This window comes from Aquarana catesbeiana, linkage group LG04, assembly GCF_042186555.1.
Source record: "Aquarana catesbeiana isolate 2022-GZ linkage group LG04, ASM4218655v1, whole genome shotgun sequence".
Lineage (NCBI taxonomy): Eukaryota > Metazoa > Chordata > Amphibia > Anura > Ranidae > Aquarana > Aquarana catesbeiana.
The window spans coordinates 135490099-135513545 of record NC_133327.1 but is presented as its reverse complement, the minus strand read 5'-3'; the positions used below and the strand labels follow the sequence as shown (position 1 = coordinate 135513545).

The 23447-nt window shown below is 44.7% G+C and overlaps 1 protein-coding gene across 1 annotated transcript in view; it reads right to left on the bottom strand.

The window, feature by feature from the left end:
- Positions 1 to 23447, bottom strand: part of EFHD1 (EF-hand domain family member D1) — a 45119-nt gene that overhangs the window by 20775 nt on the left and 897 nt on the right. The gene's annotated exons all lie outside the window — the stretch shown is intronic.

Here is a 23447-nt window from a genome sequence, read left to right as displayed (position 1 = left end):
CTACCTGTCTATGGGTTAGCATTGTTGAGTTAAGCTAGCCTTAAAACTGTAGAATTTTGTTGGATTGAAAAAGTATAGAAATCACTCGCTTGAATATTCAATGGTGCCTTCATGGACTCAACTAATTTTGTTTAAGTACCATGTCAATGTCTCAATGTTCTACTTACAAATTAAAGTGATATTAAAAGAATTTTTTTTTTTTTTTAAACATTTCATACTTACCTGCTCTGTGCAGTGATTTTGCACAGAATAGTCCTGATCCTCCTCTTCGCAGGTCCCTCGCTGGCGCTCCTGGCCCCTCCCTCCCGCCAACAAGCAGGCTTGCTCCAAAGCTGCTGCTTTGCGTGCCCATTCACACACAGAGCCATGGCTCAGCCCTACCCCCCGCTCTCCCCTCACTGCCGGTGACTGACAGCAGCGGAAGCCAATGGCTGCTGTCTCAGCCAATGAGGAGGGAGAGTCCCCGGAGAGCTGAGGCTCTCATGAACATCGAATGAATGAATGAAGTTAAAAAACCTTTTCCGATAACATGCTGCATTCATCTTGCCATAGCACTTATGGTTGTGACCATAAAGCTCTATTTTGGTCTTGTTACTCCAGATTACAGTGTGCCAGCAGCTGTAAGTTGTGCCAAGATCTTGTTGGGTATATTGTAACAGACTTTTTGTGGCATTGGTGCAGTAAAGGCTTCTTTTTGGCAACTCAACCATGCAGCTCATTTTTGTTCAAGTATCTTTGTATTGTACTCCTTGAAACAAAACACACCATTTTTTTCAGGAGCAGGCTGTATTTCCCTGAGGTTACCGGTGGGTTTTTCTTTGTATTCCCAACATTTCTTCTGGCAGTTGTGATTGCAACATTTCTTGGTCTACCTGACCTTGGCTTGGTATCAAGACATTCCCGAATTTCCACTTCTTAATAGAAGAAAAATATTTAGGGCTCAGGATATCTTTTTATATCCTTTTCCAGCTATAAAAAATTTCACAACCTTGTTATGCAGGTCTTTTGACAGTCCTTTCCTGCTCCCCATGGCTCAGTATCAAGCCTGCTCAGTGTATCCACGTTAGAGCCAACAAACTCATTATTTACACACAGACACAAATTGCAATTTAAAAAGCCACAGATGTGAGAAATTTACCTTTAATTGCCATTCTAACCTGTGTCACCTTGTGTATCTGTACCAAGCCCAAACATTCCAGGGTATGGAAACTTCTGATCAGGGCCATGTGGGTAATTTCTGTTATAATTATGATTTTAAAAAAGATATGCAATAATAGATGGCTTCATATGATCACTATCCTTAATAGTTTTTTGGCATGATCAGTCATATTTTCACCATCAATGCCAACATTTCATAATTTCTGCCATGGTATGCAAACTTTTGAGCACAACTGTGATTTTATATTATATATCACACACACGACGATTTAACCCCCATTAAAGATTAGAAAAGTGAACAACCATTACATAAATTCAATTCTACTAGTGTATCACCAGATTAAAGTGGTTGTGAACTCTGACATATGTCCAGTGAGGTGAACAACCTAAGATTATTCACAGAGATTAAACAAATCCTCCTACATAGGTTTTATTTGCTTTACATCCCTTCAAAAGGGCAGATCATGTTAAAAATTTTTGTTCATCTGTAAGGTGCACAGAGAAGGGGGCGGAGAGGCTGCAGTTAGTGTGAGCGCTGATTGGAGGAAAGGAACACCCCCTCCCCATCCACACAGCAGAAGAACTGTGCTCTGAATAGACCAGCTCCTTTCTGAGCTCTCCCGCCAACCCTCCCAGCACAAATGTGTCGGGAAAACCTTGTCAGAAGTGACTGATGCTGATAACAGAGGAACGAAGCACCAGAGAGAAAAGATACTTAGAGCTTTGGAGAGAGATAAGTAAACAATACAGATATATGGGCTTTGCTCAGATTCCATGACTGAGGTTTACAACCACTTTAGGGCCTCATTCACATGGAGTTTTATTACCAGATGTAGCAAAAAAACAGCAGCACAATCTTGTGGCTGGATTCATAGGTACAGAGAATTATGACCGCTCGGCCTGAACAAAGAAATGACAGGCTGATGACAGCCACAGGTGTCCACTTGCAACTGCATATAAAGTTGGTTAGGTTAGGTTAGGGACAGATGATCACGATTGCTTCCTGGGGCCATCAACTGTCCCAAACTGAATGTGTGATTACATGCAAATACACGCAGGGAACAACAGCCGCATTTACCTGTAAATCCAGCCACAGAAATCTGCTGCAGCTGGCATATAAAATCCATTATGAATGAGGCCTAAAAGATCATGTTTGGCTATCATTTTCCTCTGCATTTCTCTGCTTTGCATTTTTTACATATTTGAAGCCCCTGGTTGCTAAACTTCCAGAGTTAAAACTATGAAACAAAGTACTCTGTGAACAGAGCTAAAAATAGCAGTGAGCAGAAAAGGGAAACAGTTTTGGTTCACATGGATTCTGGATGGGCTGATGGTTGTGTGTTAGGGTGGAAGTAGAAAGGGGAAGATTGAGCAGTGTGATAGGAGGAGGGTTTGGTATCAGAGGAACACACACAGTCCATTTATAGACAAGAGTCGTAGCATGCTGAAACGTATAGAGCTCTCTGTGTCTGCGTCATCCAGCAGCACACACAGTCATGTTATACTTTAATCAGTCATATAAAACTACACATTGAGGAAGAGAACTCCTACTAACACTAACAGAAGTGAGCCAAATAACAAGGAATGCATACTACAAGGAAGGAGGGATAAACACAATATGTGTATAATAACCAGGCCTGGTTAGGTATCAGAGAGCTGCAACAAGGATAGAATTACTACGGTTAATAATTAAGTTTCAGTGACAAAGGTCTGGAAATCTAATTATATCATAACGACATTTCTGCTTAGTGACTGAATCACAATAAAGGGCACCAGTTAAAACTCAACGGGCTCTATCATACTGTTTAACCCATGTACTTGCACACATGAATTTAGTACTGTAGCAGAGCGGTGTTCCTAAGCATGCGTAAAGCCTGAGTTTAGTTCATTTTTGTTTATAAGTCAGCACAAAAGGGACAGTACTAAAGCTGGGCATAGATGGATAGTTTTTTTTTTTCATTCAGCTTAGGCCTCTGGCACATGGTACTCCTGTTTGAGCATCTAATTTTTCAGCCTTTTATTTTGGGTATGCATTTACACGCATATATGCGTTTGTGAAATCATCGTGCAAAAACTTATTCTTCTTTGTGCTGCATGTAGCAATAACTCACGGTGGAGCTGCTGGTTTAAAGCAGGCTGTTACCGTCACCTTTGTTACCTCAATTTCACCAGAACCGGGTCTAGGGTCCCATTGAGTTTAATACCAGACAGTGTAGACACCAGACACTTGGGTATCTTTTCCAATGCTTTAATAAAGAGTAACTGAAGGAAGTAGCAGGAAAGAGGTAGAAGAAGAGTTGCAGGGAAGTTCAAATACCTTTTCTTGATGTAGTATTATGAATTGGAATCTTGTAGATGAATGTACTCTTCTTTTAGAGTTGAATCTTTGCCCGCCCAGATAGGTTTCTCTCACTAACATAGCAACCAGCACGAACAAAAGTCTTTGCCACAGACTTGAATGTAATAGAAACCCGTACAATCCTCTGCCACAGGATGTAATGGATTACGATGGACAGCAAACACAGCACTAGAACCTTTAAGCCGACCCAGCAGTACTATGCGGTAGGTTAACTTTAGGATGCGTCCTCCAACTGAGTCACCAGGCCCCTCTCTCTGCATGATCCTTCCATGACGGGTCCTCCCCTGGGATCTTCTCAGTTGTCCAGCTTCTTCTCAAAGACAGACAATACAGGACCATTCCCTCGCCGCTGTGGCAGGCCCCAGACAGGCTTCTGGGCCCACCCACACGCTGCATCGACGTGGTCCTCCCGGTCGGAGGACCACGAGGTAGTACTCCTAGCACATACCTGTCAGCCAGGAGGGCCAGCAGGTGGAACGAAACGAACCCTAGAACATTACGTCTGTCCCATAAATACCCTCTCCCAGAATGCAACTCGGAGGACCACCTCCACTGAGTTGTCTCCGGGACAGAAGAGCATCCATACGCTTCAGCGCGTTGCCTTTCCAACACCGACCCATGGCGACAACAACACCCACAGGCACAGTGTGAAACTACATGCAACACAGCCAAGCTGGAACAGAGGCTAAATCTGACTATGTATAAAACAGATAACCCACTAAAATTACCTATCAGCGGTAGATGAAAATCTACCAGCGCTACATGCACAATATGTAAAATGGTCATTTGCACACATTTTTTGCGCAATCGTGCGTATGAGGCGTAAATTGCTGACCAAAAAAAATGCAGATTTTTCTTTTCTTTTTTTTTTAACTGAGGAATGCACGGCACTTGTTTATGCGCCTGTGTGCTTAGGCACATTACAATTGGCTGTATTTTAGCTCTAAGAAAAAAAAAAAAAGCTGTACTGAGCTTTATCAAGCTGCATTGTGCAAAAAGCCTTAGAAAAAAGCAAAACAGAAAAGCAACAATGGGTATTGATCAACGTGATGACATTTCAACCAGTCTGGGACTCCAGGGTCACTCGTTTTCTCCTGAGAAGTTTTAAAAAATGTCTCTTCGAATTAGAGGTCATTGGGCTGCCTTAGATGGAGTCCACATGATGGTTTACTGGAGTCACCCAGCCAGCCCCCCTTAGATCTACAGGAGAAGAAGTACAGCTAATTTGGCTGTACTTCTCCTGTGGAGGACAGGAGTGCAGTTCATTCTGCACTCCTCTGACACGTTTTCAGCAGACAGAGGGCTGAAGGCGGCTGATGTCACAGAGCCAGTTCAGGCTCAAGTAAGATCGCAACAATGGAGTCAGGATCCGCCCACATGCCTGGACCAGGACCCAGCGAACCACTGAGCCTGAGCTGGGCACTCCCACCCCCTCCACAGCCCAGTGCTCGAATGAGCGCAGGGGGGGGTGGGATGGCATAGCAGAGAGCCAGAGCCTGACAGTCACCAGCTCTCTGCTCGGGGAGCTCTGAGAACCGAGCGATGGGTGGTGTTTGATTGGTCTCAGTCTTAGAGGCGCCAGGGGACGGATGCTGCATCCACTTGGGCAAGTATGATTAATAAAAAAAAAAAAATAAGAGCACACACTTCTCTTTTAAGGTAGCGCAACTTACATAGGATGGTACTACAATTTACCTTGATGTAAATCTCGTTTAGATGTTTATAAGACTGACCAGCCTCTTTTTTTTTTTTTTTTTTTTTTTTTTTGCACTACTGTATCTGGTAATGTACACTTCAGTGTTTGCAGACATATACCCCATCGCTTTACACAGATCTTTCTAAATTGTCATGTTATTGTGCAACTAACCATAAAAAGTAATAAACATTAAACAAAAAATAAAAATAAATAAAACAGGTTCCTCCATCAAAATGAGATGAATGGAGGAATCCCACGGCCAGGACATTGTAATCTGAAAGCAGCTCCCACCAGGGGCACAGGACAGAAGATTTCAACTAAGGCTGCCCGTAAGTGGATCAAAATTTGGCAGGTTCAGCAGGGACTGGCCAAATTTTGATTCATCTATGGCCATTCTCATTCGACAGAAGTTGATCCTGCAAACGCTGATCATTGTATATTGACAGCTGAGGAGTCCCGCTATCAGAATACAGTAGCACGGTGGGGAAGATTTCTCCATTCACCCTGCAGAAATGAATGTGGCAATTTTTTTTTTTTTATATAAACAAAAGAAAAAAGAAAGGGAAACATCTATGGCTAGCCTAAGGCCCCATTCACGTGGGGGGTCTGCTCACAGATCCCCTGGTGTTCTACAGGTCTGTGTCCACTCAATTTATACAGAGCGGACATGGACAGAGCCTGCTCTGCGGGCTGGGTGTAAACAAACTCCGCTGTCAGTTTACACCCGACTACCCTCCAATCCGATCTGACTGCACAGAGGACAACAGATCTCCTTCAGTTTGTTTTTAGCGGACTGGATTCGATTGGAGGTAGATGGATGTAAAACGGACACGAGTCTGTTTACACCTGCCTGTCCATAGGGGTGAATAGACCTGCCAAACAGGTCTGCCTGAAAAATGGACAGGCGAAACCTGATCAGAACAGTTGTATGAAAGGGGCCCAAGAGTGCTGCCGGCAACACAAGAGATCATATTTAACGTAAAAAAAAAAAAAAAAAAAGGGGTCCTTGGAAGTGGCGCTTTTTCCCCCTTTTATTTTCACTTGGTGATCCTGCCAGAAACCTACCCTTGTCCTAGCGTGACAACGCTTTCTCACCATACTGCATCTATGGCAAGGTAGTGTTGTCACCCTAGAACAGGACTATGGAACAGCCTCTTTGCTCTATAATAAAGGGTGGGTGGGTGTGAAGACAGGTACAGAGGATAGGAGATTAGCAGCCGATATTTGTGTCTGGAACAAAAAGTATTTTTTTTGCACTTATTGAATGGATATAAAAAAATGCTTTCAGCAGAATGTTGAAAAAGAACTCAATAGGAAAAGTTCATTGTTAGCGTTTACATAGCACTGAAAAGCAAACCTGTGCTTTTTGTCTATTAAGCGGCCCATGTGACAGCACTGGCCAATCAGCAATTTTGCAAGGTGGTCCATAGTCCTGTGTAAACCATGACTCTGCTGCCGTTTACACTGGGCTTTCAATTCCCTCCCAAAGACAGAGTGGGTGGTGTGGGCCTGTGGAGGTCTCCATTAAAGTGCACCTGTTACTTTGCCTTGCAAAGGTTAAAGCACAAATTCACTTTAAGTAGCTTATGCCAGGGAACTAGCATTTACAGAAGGAGGCCTGCAATGGCAGTCCACGTACTCAAGGTATTTAAAAAAAAAGGAAACTATCATGGTTTTTGGTCCATTTCATTTCAGCATTTTTTTTTAAAGATTAAAATGTTATAAAGATTCCATTACAATGGAATTAAAAAAAAAAAAAAAAAAAGTGTATCACAGGTTGTTTTCATCGCATAGTTTGCTTGATTTCTATGAAAATAGTATCAAGCTGTCCGTTTTCTTTATGGCTGCCTTTGCAGACTGACTCCTTAGAACCTGGACAGTGTGCAAAGGGTCAGAACTGTCATGTTTGTGCTGCCACCTGTGACTCCTCACTTCCTGTTGAAATAACAGGTGCCACCAGAACAGGAAGGGAGGAAAATCTTTCCAAAAGGGGACACAAACAGCAATAAGAACACACTCATAGTAAAGTGTGTGAGGGTTGGCACCTAAGGTTTTTACTGCTGTCCGAGTCCCCACTCCAGTAACTGGTAACCCCAGGACAGAAATGGGAACCTGTCAACAGGAACACAGATGACAAAAACAACATCGGAGGGCTCTGAGGGCCAATATCTCTGCTAGAAGAGGGGGAGGCAGGTTGTCTGTTATCAAGGTCTATTTTTAGCAATAGAGTTGCAGGAAAAAAACCTATAGGAAACATTTTCTAAGAGCTCCTCCTGCTGGCTACCAATGGTAAATATGAAAAATTTAAAAGGCAAAAGCTCATATTAATCCAAATGAAAATAAAACTAATAATTTTAAAACAACAGCTCTTAAGACTAATACATCAAGCCTTGCACTGCAACATGTTAGTAATACCTACATCTGCAATTCTTATGATCCCCCCCCCCCCCCCTCCAGGGTTTTTGTGGTCATGTTTTGCAGAGCGTGCTAAATATTATGCTGAGGCTGCATGACATTTCTAAACACATTGGAAAAAAGTGAGACAAATGACAAAGAGCTCCCTAGGATCCATGTTATATATCAGTTTACCTAGAATATAATCTAATGTAAACATGACAATTTTCAAAAACATTTTTTGCAAACTATAATTATCCAAAAGGTCTAAAACTGTAAAAGTGACACACACAAAAGCTAAAAAATAAAATTAAGAAGAAGGTTTCTGCAATAGAAGAGCATTTATACTCGCCTTTCTGCTTGTGTCTCCTAAAATGGAAGCCTAGATTACTGCATTTTCATGTGCGTTTAACCCTTTACAATTGCCTAACACATATATGCAGCAGCAAAATGGTGGGCTTTAACGCCCACATGGTGCACATACGTGACACTGGGCAGCTGATGTTTCTGTGCTGAGACTGCGCTCACCGTGTGCTCCCAGCACAGAGACTATAACAGCTGTTGTCCCAGCCAATGAATAGAACCCAGTGGGACTGGCTCCCGATAACGTGACCACTGTGACAGGTGGAGGCAGTAAAAGCAGACAGATGAGCTGCAGTTTTACCACCCACCTAATCAGGGACATGCAGCCGCTTAGGGCAGTACACATTCTGCAGCCATGATGCTTTGCTTCTCTGCCAAAATCAAACCTCCCATCACATTCAGTGGACAGTACCGCCGCTGAACATAACCCATTAAAGTGAATAGGGGCCAAGTGCAACTGTGTGCATTGCCCGTGGTTGTGACGCAGTGGTTTGGCCTTTTCAGGGTTAAAACGTGTCCATCGACTGCCCTTTGAACAGTGATCCACAGTGGAATGCTCCTGAATGGGCTACCGTACGTATGAACGAGCCCTTAAGGTTTAGCTTGCTTTAATTAGTTTAAAAAACTTGTTACACCCACCCCACTAAGCTTATGCACTCTGAAAACATTGCTGTCATGGTATGTGGAAACATGTCAGGAACACATATCACATAACTCATCAAGATACAAAAGTAAAAATTAAAATACAAATCACACGAGCCAAGTATCTGGCCTACATGTGCAAACACACCCGCTAAAATGTGAAATTCTGTAGAAACATCCAGCCTGCTATGAAAAAAAAAAAAAAAAAAAAAAAGTTGTGTGGGGTTTTATAGAATAAAAATAGCTGAACCTAAAAGTACAATATGGATGGCTTTCTCTACAGAAAACTAGTATAGTGCAGAGTCTGACAGCTACAGAGGAATGTCACCGACAATGACACAACCAGGCCCTCCCCCCAGTATGAGCAACTGTTGGAACTTGTCAAGAAATTTCTATCAAGATAAGGAAATTGCAGGGGAAGGGCATAAGCTAGACAAGCAAAAGAAAAGAGAACTAATGGCAGAAATTAAAGCTACAGAGGTCTCAATGATACATTCTACATAGAAATCTTAGGCCTCATTCACACTGTAATTCAAACCTATATGCGTTTTACATTCCTGAACACATATCAATGCATCTAATAATGTCTCAATGGTGCCATTCGCACTGAGGAGTACCTGCATTTAGGAGTGGCGAGTTCAGCTCACTTTAGAGGAAACAGAATTCTGTGCAACCAGGACCCGATTAGAAACTCACACTGCTGCGATCATTTTGATCCATCTTTCAGTGCAATTATGTAGTGCTATTTGGACGCAACTTTGATAAGGTTTGTATTTTCTATGGGCCCAAAATCGCACCAAAGTAGTAGAGGAAACTTTTCTAAAATTACTACAATTTGAGTTGCACCATTAAAAAGAATGATTTCCTTTGCTATGCGGTTTTGTGCAACTCAAGTCACATAAGAAATCTCACCTCTCTGCCAATCCCTTCACTGGCTTCCCCTATCCTATCGTATAAAATTCAAAATGCTAACCACAACATACAAGGCCATCCACAACATTGTCCCCATCTACATCACCAACCTCATCTGCAGATATCGCCCAAATCGTCCCCTCCGCTCCTCCCAGGACCTCCTGCTCTCTAGCTCCCTTGTTACCACCTCCCATGCTTGCCTTCAGGACTCCTCCAGAGCCTCTCCCATCCTCTGGAATTCCCTGCCCCGGTATATACGATCAGCCCCTAATCAACCTTTAGGAGATCCCTGAAAACTCACTTATTCAGGGAAGCCTATCCCACACCCACCTAACAACCCCATCAAATCATTCATCTATTACCTTTTGTACCACCACCCCCTCCCTTTAGAATGTAAGCTCTACGAGCAGGACCCTCCTGTATTGTACTGTAATTGTGCTGTCCCCCCCCCCTACATTGTAAAGCGCTGCGTAAACTGTTGGCGCTATATAAAAACAACAACAACCAGGCCGAAGACTTCTCCCATATGGGGATAAAAAAAATTCCAGAGAGGGCCTCTAAACCTTAACATGCTAGAAACTATCCAAAAACTTTAAAAAAAAAAAAAAAAAAAAAAGTTTTAGCTGGAGTTGGGCTTTATTATTAGATAGGGGAAAACAGAGCTTGCCCCAGGTATTGGAGTAAGAATATGGAGTAAGCACCTCCACCTTTGAGGAAATATTACACGTCTAAAGATATATTGTAGGCACAGAATTAATTTTGGGGAGGTACTGACTTTACATGCCTTCCTACGATCCAGGCTCTGGAAACGGTGTCCAGCCTCCACAAGTTTTCGAGCTCATATGCCAGCTGTATTTTCGAGTTAAGGCATCCCCAAGTTCAAATGCAAATAAGTTTGGTTGCTTGAAGGCAACAAATGGCTGGAGCCTCTCTTTCCCAAGGCTCCTTGAAATGGCATAGCAGTTGTCACAAGATTTTCAAGGACTGATTTTTCATGTTTTTTACCTTTTTGCACATATAGTCATGAATTTTTTTATGTCACATTAATTGGTGATTTCATGTTATATGATTAATTTAATACTAATTCTGTTGCACGGTTTAATTTCACTTTCATATAGGGTTAATTAATCTATGCACGGTTGGAATTAGGGTGTATGCACACCATCCAATTTATGTATTAATTTCTGCACCAAAGTGGAGTTATTATTTGGTGGAATTGCAGCACATGTGATTTTTAACACTGGGGATATGAGCGCCTCTTATTTGCTCTTATATATCTAAGAGAAGGATCGTTTGGATGAATAGATATATGAGATCAGATAATTTTCAAATAAGTTTGGTTGCTTGAAGGCAACAAATGGCTGGAGCCTCTCTTTCCCAAGGCTCCTTGAAATGGCATAGCAGTTGGGCAGAACTGATCACAAGATATAACAATCGTAGCATACACTGGTTGGTCCTTTCATAAAAGCATGCATGTCTATTCGCTAAACAAACATCTCTGGATCCAGCATTATCCAGTTAAAATGATCCTTTTAACATTTCAGCAGATCCCTTTTTCAAGAGTGGCTGGTTGGACAGCATCCACTTATGCATTCAGGTTTCTCACTAACTGCCATTGGAAACGCTCATCTCATGTCCATGGAAGATGCACAGAAGGCCACGTGGCAAACAAGCACTGGAAGGTCTCAACCCCAAACATGAACATTTGTACCTTAAGGCTGGGTTCACACTTATGCGAATTGGATGCAGGTTTCCTCGCTTCTGATACGCATGACAGGAGACTGACCAGCTCTCAATCAAGCCGGTTCACACATTTCCAGGGCGACCACAGTCCACATTGGAAAAGGGTCCTGTACATCTTTGGCTCAGATTCTGGTGCAAATTCAGGCAAAAATTTGGATCTGAATTGGTGTACAGGGATGCAGAGCCCCTGCTGGGACCCGTGGCCGCATCAGTGTGAACCCAGCTTAAGTGAATACAAGTGGAGGTAACCTGAAGAGATCTACATGCAGCACAATATATAGGCTGCCCTTATACCTCCTAACTTGGAGCATTAGCTTTCTCTGATTTAAACGCAGTTTTTGCACTGAATTGTAGAAATCTGTTTAAAGCAGAACTCCAGCCTTTTCTTTTTGTTTTAGATATAGTGGGCAGACTTAGAACCGATCAGGTTTTTATTGCTGTCTATAGCCCCGCTGGGGTAAGATGCACCTATTAGTCCTGGTGACCTACTTCCCATAATGACACCTAGAACATGAAATGAGGGGACAGATACAGAAATAAGAACTTAAAGCAGTATTAAACCCAAACATTTATTATATTGCAGTTTATCAATTCTTAAATGTGATGGCCGCATTAGTTTTCGTTTTTAAGCTCTCTTTCCTTTATTTGTACCTGGGGATCTAGTCAATTCCTCTTGCACACATATCGTCCCAAGGAGCAGGACTTCATCAGCGTACGCTGACTGAAGTCACCCATGGCAGTCTTCTCATGCTGACTCCATGTGGTTTTATGTGACTGAATGCTTTTTTTGCTGGCACTTTATGGAAGTGCCTTGTATGCAAGTGTAATTCTTCCTTTTTATCATATTAAATAGATGCCAGCAAAGAGCACTAGATACTTCCATATATCGGGATATTGGGACACTGATGACCTTATGCTGCCATCTCCTGTATATGAGCTGATAATGGTGATCCATGTGCTTTGCACTTTGAAGAGGTTTATCGCTACTCTCCAGGACTTTGCCCGCAAGAGAGCCTTTTTGACCCTTTGTTGACTCAGGGGAGCAGCAAACTGTCTTATGGTAGAGGTCACACTTCTGTCTTCATTGATACATATTGTCACTTTTTGGAATCCTGATTTCTATATGAACTTTTTATGATTTTTCCTTTCCAATAACTATATCTTTCATGTATTGATTTATTGGATTAGGAGATGTAATAATTGTGATATTTAGCGCTGCACTATTCTTTGTACAAGAGAGGACATGAACTCAAAAATCAAAGGTCTACCATGTAGAACATCTAAAATTGGTAACTGGGCCCAAGCAGTATCCTGAACAATCTGCTGTATGTCTCAAATTGCTCCTGAGAAATAGCAGCGCATTCCTGGTATGCAAATGTGTGCCTAGGCACTCCTGTACCTATAGCCTCATAGCTGTATATCTGCAGAGTGAGATCTAAGGCCCTGCTGCCTCTTAATGCTAGTCACGGGAGATCTGGAGAGAGAATTTGTCATGCAACTACTGGGCTGCTCACTGTTCTTGCTGAGGGCTCCAATGTGAGGAAGGAAAGTCCTGTCTCTATCAAGATGGCTGCCTCCACACAGAGACAATGCATAACAAGGCATTGCAGCTGCATGGAGACACTGGGCAATACTGACGATTAGCCCTTTGCCCTCTGACTTTTGTGGGAACAGCTCCTAGACTTCAGATTCAGTGGGAATAGACACAAGGACAGGACAGGAACAATCTGACCAGCACCAGACACTTCTATAGCTCAGAGGGGTCCTAATTGTGAATGATTACCTCTGCTTTCCAGGCATCTCAAGCAGCAGCTCATCAAGAAAGACAACAGCAACCAGACAAGGTGTGCTAACCAGTTTAACCACAGCGATCATAAAGAGGATAAGGTCACTACCATAACTTGTTTGTGGGTATATTTGGACTGTAAGCGCCTTGTGGAGCAGATACTCATGTGAACAGCATGATGTATTCTTTACAGTAAATAAAAGTAAAATGAATGTTTCCTTCAGCTTTCACTGGGTTCGTTGCTTCTCTGAGTTTAAGGGAAAAAGAAAAAGAACAGGCTTTACTGGTACAGGAGGATGACACAATGATATTAATACACATTTTTATTGAGTCAACTTAAAACCATATTTATAAAAGAAAGGGGAATTATGTACAAAAAGCCCCCATAAATATGCATCTCTCAAAGTGTGTCAGCATATCATAGTATACAAGATTGCATCAATCACATATATAGTCCACAAGGTCGATGCATTTTGTGTAAAGCTTCTTCAAGAAGGAATGGGAGATTTTTGTACATGTTCCCCCTTTTTTTTTAAATATGGCTTGAACTTGAATAAAAATGGTCATGTAATCTCTGTGACCAATGACAGCAGATTACATGATAACTGTAAATGGATGGCTTCCTTTCATGCCATCCATTGTATACAATTGTGTTGCTACCTGTACTTGGTCACGATGATTACATGGTACAAACAGGGCCAATTACAGCCCATCCGTACCATGTGATTAGCTTTGGCCAATCGCAGCCAATTACAACAAAAGACACTGAATGAATCAGTTTAATTCAATAAAAATGACCAATTACACTTACCTGTAACGGTGTTTCTGGGAAGTCTTCCAGGACGGCAACCTGAGAGATGACTGGTCCCACCAGGAAACACAATCAACAAAGAGGATAAAACCACCGCCCCTCCCTGTGCTCCTCAGTTGTGAAAAAGTATTGACCCACACCAGTACACGAGAGTGAAACACCTCAAAACTCCATACAAAACCAACATACCGAAAGAGCGGGTGGAAAGTAGGCCTGCCATCCTGGAAGACTTCCCAGAAACACTGTTACCGGTAAGTGTAACTGGTCATTTTCTTAAGTCGTCTTCCAGGGCGGCACTCTGAGAGAAGAGCAAGTAGCTCAGGCCTACCTTAGGGTGCGTCAACAGCTTGTATGACCATCCTACCAAAACGCCAGATCCTGAGGTGACAGCAGCTCCACCCTGTAGTGTCTCAGGAAGGTGCTCTGGCTTGTCCATGTAGCTGCTCTGCATATTTGCTCCACCGATTCTTCGGCCCTTTCTGCACAAGAGGTCACCAGAGACGGAGTGGAATGTGCTTTAAGGTTATTCGGAGGGCTGCCCTACCAGCCTGATCATAGGCTGAAGTAATAGTCTGCTTGATCCATCCTGATATGGATGCTTTAGACGCTTGCTGACCCTTCTCCTGGCCAGAAAAATTAATTAATAAATGGCTGGACCTTCTAAACTCTTTTACTTTAGCTAAATAAGCCAACAGACAGACAATGTCTGACATCTAAACAATGAAAGGAACTTTCTCTCTCATTCTGAGGATTGGTGCAAAAAGAAGGAAGGACAATCTCTTGAGTTCTGTGGAACTTTGAGGCTACCTTCAGGAGATACAGCCTAAGTATAACCCTGTCATCAAATAATAGAAAAAAGGGCACTTTTATTGACAGAGCCTGAATATTGCTTATCCTCCTGGTCATTGTATCCGCCAGCAGGAAGGCTGTCTTTAGGGTAAGAAGCTTAAGAGGGATAAGAGACAACAGTTCTAACAGTGCCCTGGTTAGGGCTTCCAAGACTAACGTAAGGTCCCAGGGCAGAAACTTGCTCATCTGCACTGGGGACAGTCTATCTCTGGCTGACCAGAACCTTTTAATCAGGGGGTCCAGAGCCAACCTCCTGTCCCAAAAAAAAAAAAAAAAACAGGACAAGGCTGTGACCTGAACCCTAAGTGTCTTGGTCGCCAGCCCCTGATCAGCACCATCCTGAAGAAAGTCCAGAATGGCAGGGATCTTTTGTTGGGAAGTCCCCTTCACCTGGCACCAGCGCGAGAAGACTCCCCATGCTTTTGCATAAATACGCCTGGTAACCGGCTTCCTACTCAAAAGAAGGGTATCGATTACTCTCTCAGAACACCCCCCTTTTCACAGGCTCTCCTGTTCAAGAGCCAAGCCATCAGCCTGAAGAAGCTGGAATCTGGGTGGCAGACTGGGCCATAAAGGAGGAGGTCCTGCCGGTCCGGAAGACGCTGAGGGGAGCTATGGACCAATTTCCCAGGGAAGGGAACCAGGTCCTCTTGGGCCACCATGGGGCAATCAGAATCAGTCTACCCTCTGAGAGACTTAGCTTCTGCACTATCCTCAGGATCAAAACTAAGGGGGGAAAGGCATATGCCAAGCGGAAGTCCCAAACTTGGGCCAGCCCGTATACCCCCTCTGAACCTCTCTCTCTAGAGCAGGGGTCTCAAACTGGCGGCCCTCCAGCTGTTGCAAAACTACAAGTCCCATGAGGCATTGCAAGGCTGACAGTTACAAGCATGACTCCCAAAGGCAGAGGCATGATGGGACTTGTAGTTCCGGAACAGCTGGAGGGCCACCAGTTTGAGACCCCTGCTCTAGAGAGTGAGAAGAATCTCTTCACTCTTCTGTTCCTTCTGCAGGCAAAGAGATCAATCTCTGGGTTGCCAAAGTGCCAACACACAAGGGAGAACACTTCGGGATTCAATCCCCACTCCCCCTGGGGAATCGGCTGCCGACTGAGGTAGTCTGCTTCGACATTGTATGCCCCCTTTATATGTACTGCTGAAATAGAGGGGGATTCGCTGCTCTGACCACACGAGGAGGAGTTCCAGAGCTAGGTTCAGAAGAACGCAAGACCTGGTGTCTCTCTGATAATTCAGGAATGCTACCGTGGTTGTGTTGTCGAAAAGGATCTGGACCTCTTGGCCCCCGATTCTTTCCTCAAAGGCCTTTAAGGCCTCTCTGACAGCTAAGCGTTCTCGGAAAGAGGAGCGCTTCCTCCAACGACTCTGGTTTCAGGCGCCCTAGACTCGAAGTTCCTCTAAGTGGGCCCTCCAGCCCCAGACGCTTGCATCCATTGTTATCCTGAGGTGTTGGAGTTGGGCCCAAAGGTGGCCCCCCTGCAACCTGAGGATAAAGCCACCACTGTAGAGATTCCTTTACCCCTGCTGAAACAGGAACCCTGTTGTCCAGTGTTCCTCTTTTCCCATCCCAGGAGGATAGGAGGAATTGCTGGAGAGTCCTGGAATGGAGCTGAGCCACGGGACCACTGGGATACAGGATGTCATCAGAACGTGAACTCTCATGACCCCTCTGTAAGAGACCTCTTCTAAATCTAGAAGGGACGTTACTGCTGAAATAAGGCCCTCTCTACCTTCCCCTGAGGCAAAACAAGCTTCTGTGCTGTTGAATCCACCAGGAATCCTAGATAGACCTTGGTCTGGGGAGGAACCAGCGAGGATTTCTCCTGGCTGATGAATTATCCCAGGGACTCCAAAGTACTCACTACCTTGGCCAGGTCGGACAGAAGGAGATCTCAATTCTGGTTGTAAACCACTATGTCGTTGAGATGGGGGGGGGGGGGGGGGATCAGCGTTACCCCTTGGAAATAAAGAAATGCAACCACCTCTGCTAGGATCTTTGTAAACACTCTTGGACTGGGTGCCAGTCCAAAGGGTAGGGCAGAGAACTGCCAGTGCTGCACCCCCTGCTCCGAGGGGATCGCGAACCTTAGAAAAGCCTGGTGCTCTGGAAAGATAGGCATCCTTCAAGTCTATCGTTACCATAAATACGTCCTTCAGAAGGTGCTTTCTGAGAGTATAGACGCTTTCCATGCGGAACCTTTTGTACCGCAGGAACGTATTTGGCCTCCTTAGATTTATTATGAGGTGGTAATTTCCCGAGGGCTTTGGGACTACAAAGATGTGGGAGTAAAATCCCTGCCTGCACTGCCCTGCTAGGACTGGCACTATGACCCCCTGCTCTGCCAGCTGTCTGACACTGTGCAAGATACCCAGGGACCCTCAGAAAGCAGTGGGTAAGTGGGTTGAAAGGAAACTTGGGGGAGGAGAGAAACTCCAAACTGTAGCCCTCTCTTACAATCTGGAGGATGTGGGGACTCTGAGTAACCCTCAAATGGAAGACCACACAGCCGAGTCTTAGAAGAGTTCTCCCCATCCCAGGTCTTGATGCACAAGGCTCTCCTTGCGGAATTCAAAAGGGCACAAGTCTTGACGGTTGTATGCACCGTCTCAACTGCCGCATCTGCCAGGTAGGCTACTGCCCTACCAATCACCTCTAAAGAATCAAAGACCTGTTTGGACTTGGAGGTTCGCGACACATGATGCATTAGTTTGGTGACCCACATGTCTGTGTTCCTCGCCACACAAGCCAAAGCCAAGGCATGACTCATAGCTGGTGCATTGGCTTCCCAGGGTCTCGGCTCGTCGATCCATCTAGTCTCTGATGTTGCCTGCATCCTCAAATGAGAGGTCAGACTGCTTGGACACCTGAGCCAGGAAAGCATCCAAGCTAGGTGTCTTAAAGAACCTTTCTTCCTATCCCTCCTTGAAGGGGCACCTAGGTTTCCACATTTTAAACTTCAAAAGTTTTCTATCAGGCTCCTTCCACTTACTCGGGATGATATCTTTAAGGGCCTGGTGAACCGGAAGAACCTTTGACTGTGGCCTAACCAAGCCTCTATAACATTCTCTCCTGAGCAGACACTTGGGCTGCAGGTTCCTGTATTTCATCTCACGCATATACTGCCCTAAGGAGACTCTCCATATCGTCGGCCGAAAAAAAATGTCTGCCGGGTCTGGAGTCCTCCTCCTGACTGTCTACTAAGTCCTCATCAGAACAACTGATCAGGAGCTTCAGCCTCTTCTTCCTCCTCAGAGTCCTGAGAGGGAAGAGATCCCAGGGGGTTCAGGATGTCTTCTACTGCCCTATGGCTTGTTAGTGGAGCCCTCCTGGGAGGAAGAACCCTCTCTTCTAGTGTGGGGTTCCGGCACCCTAGACTTAAGAGATGCTTGGACGGCCTTAAGAAGTGGACAGCATCTCCGTCTGTATGGAGAGAAAGTCCCTCATGACCTGAGAGGTTTCTTTCCCCACTAACTTGTGGATACATTTGTAGCAAAAGGGCTTAGAATGGTCCTGAGGTAACTTGTCGTTACAATAACCACATCTCTTAGAGCAGGAATGAGCTTTCATAGGATGGCTGGCAACCCCCTGGGCAGTGAAGTCCTCTCCTATAAAAAGACACATAAGCTAGTTTTACAATAAGCACAAAGCTGTGTCCTGCAAGGGTAAGAGTCAGGGTCCCCTCCTCCATCATAACCCCTGCCAGCTAGGCCGACTCACCCCCTATGGCCTCCTCCATAGCTGTAGCCGCTGCGGGCTTCTCCTCTCGCTCCATCAGTCCCACCGCCTCAAGTTTGTCCAAGTGGGCTGGTACTGACCCAACTGGTGAGAGCAGGATGTGGACACCTGGATGGACACCAGGATGTGCTCCTGGTCGCAAAACTCCGCCACTTTCTTGAAGCCCAGAAAACCGGAAGTGACGCGGAAGACGTGGCAACGTCATTTCCGGCGCTGGAGAGGAGCCACGTCATTCCTCTTCTGAAAGCCAAAAGGATGGCGCAGAATTCTCACTCCTCTGTAGGAGACCTGCCAGCTGGCGCAATCCCTCACTGCCAGCCACCCGCGCGACCCAGCAGGAGTCGGGGAACGCCGTGTCCGGCGCCCCATGGGAAACCTAACTGCCAGCTCCCCTGCTAAACAGACACCCCGCCAGGTAAGAGGGAGGGAGCAAGAAAGTGGACCCTGAAGTTCTGGATACCCCACTGTACCCAGGGTCCTTCAGTACTCAGGGGGGCTCTTCCAAATCTGATGCCCCCCCCCCAAGATAGGAAACCCCCCCCCAAGGAAGGGAAAAAAATCCTACCGGACCCGAAAAGCTTGCGGTCAGGCTCCCAGGGGGAGACCACCAGCCCCAGGCCTCGGGTCTTCTTTAGAGAAAAAAAAAAGTTTCGCTGTGGGGAAACAATCAAGAACTGATTAGCACAGTTGTGGGGGTTTTAACCTCTGTTGATTGTGTTTCCGGTCAGGTGGGACCAGTCATTTCTCGGGGTGCCGTCCTGGAAGGCGACTTGAGAAAAAAGGTTGCTTATACCAGTGAAATTCATTGGTATAAGCAATCATAATGTGAAAAAAAAAAATCCTGATCATTTCCCCATAGTAGTATAGTGTTACTATTGTAACATTGCATTGCTCTAGTCAGTGTTAAAGTAATACAAAAATAAATTGAAAAAAATATATATTTAAGTTTATTTATTTTACATACTGTAACCAGTCGGTGTCCCTGATCACCGCCACACCAGTTATATGACAACGCTGTACTGCATTGGTGATTAAGAAAAAAAAAAATTACAACTTCAAAAAACTCGTCATGACACTTACTAAAATACCTTAGACTGTCAACTTTCCAAAAAGGGGTCATTTGAGTGATATTTGTACTGTCTTAGCATTTGCGGGCCTCAAAAAATGAAATAGGCCGCCAGTACATCAGTATTTTCAGATATATACCATAGTTTGGGGACTCTACAACTTTTCTACAGACTAAACTGATACACTGATTTGGGTTATTTTCACCAAAGAAATATAGCAGAATATATATTTTGACCTAAATTTATGAAGAAATAAAATTCTGAAAATAAATAACAGACAAAAATAAATGTGCTGCTTTTCAAAAGGTTCAGTTTTTTGTTTATTTAGCAAAAATAAAAAACACAGTGGTGATTAAATACCACCAAAAGAAAGCTCTATTTGTGTGAAAAAAAATGTCTTACATGTCCATGCAATTGTCAAAGTGTGGCAGCACTAAAAGCAGAAAATTGTCCTGGGTAGGATAGGAATAAAAGTGGCTGGTATTGAAATGGTTAAATATCACTGGGTCATTCTCTGTACCAGTAAAAAAAAAAAAAAAAAAAATTAGTAGCAATTACCTAATATTCTGAGTTTAAGGGCTCATTCACAATTGTGTTGAGGTGGGCAGTAAACCGTGTAATGCATCGCACTGCCTCTACACAACACACACCAGTCAGGCATTGTACAGAGCGTGAATGGGTTTTGTAAAAAAAAAAAAAAAACAAACCCACCATCTTACATTTAAGTTTCTCCGGAAAAACAGAAAATTGGAGACGGATTGAGAAGTTCATTGGTAAGCGACTACATGAGTTCAGGAAAGGAATATGAGGAAGCAGACAGTGAAAGCAGCTGTTCAGGACCCCGGCGGCAGCACTTCAGCTGCACAGAGCTATGATTGTCAGTGACACTTGCACAGCTGCACGTCAAGCCTCAGAAGTATGGCAAGCGGTCCCCAAACTAGGCTCGCCAGCATTTCAGGGCGGAGGTCACATGCAGAAAAATAAAGCTACAGCAGTGCCAGGCCCACTGACGAATGGTCATTACAAAACTACTCCGGAGACAAGTCTTGGCAGCTTTAACCACACACACCCAGCTCCTATACACAGAGCGCTGCCTGCATCACACACACACACACACACACACACACACACACTACACCAAATGTCCCAACACACAAAGTACACTGTACATAGACTACAGCAGCCTTTCTACCATGGAGGAACCCTTCAAATAGTTTTCAGGTCTCAGTTAGTTTTACAGTTGATGGTACATGGGAGTTACTTAATCATTAAATTAAAAATAATAATAGCTAGAAAACAAACAGTGAAAATTGTAGCGACCCCATGCATTGGTGGTCAGGAGACCAACCTTACGTTGGTGGCCAGGAGATCAACCTTACGTTGGTGGCCAGTGTAGGCAGGTGATTAATCTGTCATGGTTCTCTTTGCAAGGAACCTCTAGCAACCTCTGGGGAAACCCTGGTTGAAAAAGGGTAAACTAGAAAATGTAACAAGCAGGTGACTTGGCAAAAGTGGTCATATCAGCATAAATAATTTACATGCAGTCAGTGCAGTGCAGTGATGAAGGTCCTTTAACACCCGAGGTAAAAACTCCAACATGCACCCCACACTACAAGAGCTGTGAACTACTTCAGCAGCATGAGTTGAAGGTTCTGCCCTTTTCACCCCCCACCTGCCCAAGGCAGCTGCCTCTGCTGACTACCCCTTTGTCCGAAAGTTGCCGAAAAACCCATGCCACCTTCACCAAATGTTAAGTAGAGGTCATGTTTTATAAATGTTCAATGGGCTGAAACAGGACAATTTCTCTTCAAAGAAAAAAAAAAAAAAAAGACTAAAAGGAAAAAAAAACAAAACAAAAAAAATCCTTGCACATTTCTTCGACTTATATTAAAGATAAAGTCTGCTGTTTCCCATAATAAATACATTTGTAGTAGGAATGAAATAGCTCTATCTAGTGTGTAAGTAGTGCAATAGGGATGGTGGTACAGAAGGTGAGTTACAGGAAACAGCACAGAGTGAATCATAAGGAGAAGTTAGGAGGGGTGGGGAGAGGAACTATGAATCAGCCAGAGGGGACGGTGACGAAATCCACGCTCACCCAGGATAAAGAAGTGCAAGTCTGACAGATCTAAGTGCAGGAGTTAGAGAATAACCCACATTCTGAAGGGGGGATTTGGCAACTAAACCAGTTTTTAGGAGATCTTAAAGCACAAGTAACCTCCTGCTAGTCTACTGATGGACCCTGAAGACCCCCCTCCAGGCTATCAGTAATGGACCACATACATCACATTTCTGTCTAAGATATGCAGACAAGTGCAGACCTGTGAGCTCAACACATCTACAGAGTCTGTATACAGAAAAGGATTGCACATGTGGGGGAGAGTAATACTCGTGATCACTTATTTGGTAATACACAGAATTTATATGTCGAAGTGAAAAGCTGACTTTTGCCTTTAAGGTTTTTTTTTTTATGTCAATACAACTGAATTGTAGGAGTATGGGTTTACTTTAAAGAGAACCAGTGATTTAACTATGTGGGCCAAATCAACAGATTCACTTTGATGGCAGCCCCAAGAGCAGCATGGGTGCCCTGTACACCCTAATCTAGGTGACCCACATATGCCATGCCCTACTGCCACGATCCCCAATCATTTCTAGAGCCATATGTCATCTGTGCCCCATATACTGTATGTCATATATAATTTCAGTTGCCTCTGTGCCTCCTGTATACGATAAGACCAGTGATCACACATGTGCCCTGCCCCCCAGATAGTCTGGGTGTCCCATGCCATGCTCCTGTGCCAGGTCCCCCAATCATTTCAGTTGACCTCTATGTCTCATGTAAATCCTGGGTCTAGTGATCAGGAAGGTGCCTTGTCATTCCAGTCAGTATAAGCAACCCATGAACACGAGAAGACCAGTAACCAGGAATGTCCCCCACCCCAGGCAGCATGCCATGCTCTGGTCAGGGACACCAAACATTTCAGCTACAATTTGTGTCCCATGTAAACCCTGAGGCCAGAGACCAGACATATGCCCAGAGCACCCTGCTAGTCTTGGCGCCCTAGGTATATAGGTGCCATGCTCTGCTGCCAGGATCCCCAAACATTTTGAGATCCAGCTGTCACCTGTGCCCCATCTATATCATAGAAGAAGAGTATGCCAGGGTTCAAAATCATGTCAGTTGCCCTCTGTGCCCCTATATACAAGACCAGTGATCAAACATGTGCCCTGCCCCTATGTCAGGGTCCCCAACCATACCAGCTGCCATCATGTCCCATGTAAATCCCAGGGCCAGAGACCACACCTATACCCCCTGTCAGTCTGGGTGTTCTCTGTATGCAATAAGACCAGTGACCTGGAATGTCTCCCCCCCCCCAGGCAGTCTAGGTGCCCCATGTATGCCATGCCCTACTGCTAGGGTCCCCAACCATTTCCAGAGCCAGCTGTCATATGGGCCCCATGTATGTCACTCAGTGTATGCCAGGGTCCCCAACCATTTCAGTTGCCCCCTGTATATAATCAGACCGTCCAATGTCCTACTGACACTGTCAGTATATGTATATACACATGCATATGCGTTTGAGATTTGGGGTGCACACCTATGATCAGACCAGTGATCACACTTCCCCCCAGCCTGGGTGCCCCTTGCCATGCTCCTGTGCTAGGAACCAGTGGCGGCTGGTGCTTGATAATTCAGGAGACGAACACCGAGACCATCATATACTAGCCCTCCTCCTGCCGCGGGAGACGGGTGGCCTCCTTACCTCTGTCCTGCCTTTCCCCGAGCTGGGGAGTGCTGGAAGGTAGAGTCGGATGGTGAGCCATCCCTGGATTGGCAGCTGGTGGGTCCATCGGTCTCCTCCTGCTTCTCCCCCGGCCACGCGTTATCTCCTTCCTCGCCCTTGGCCAAA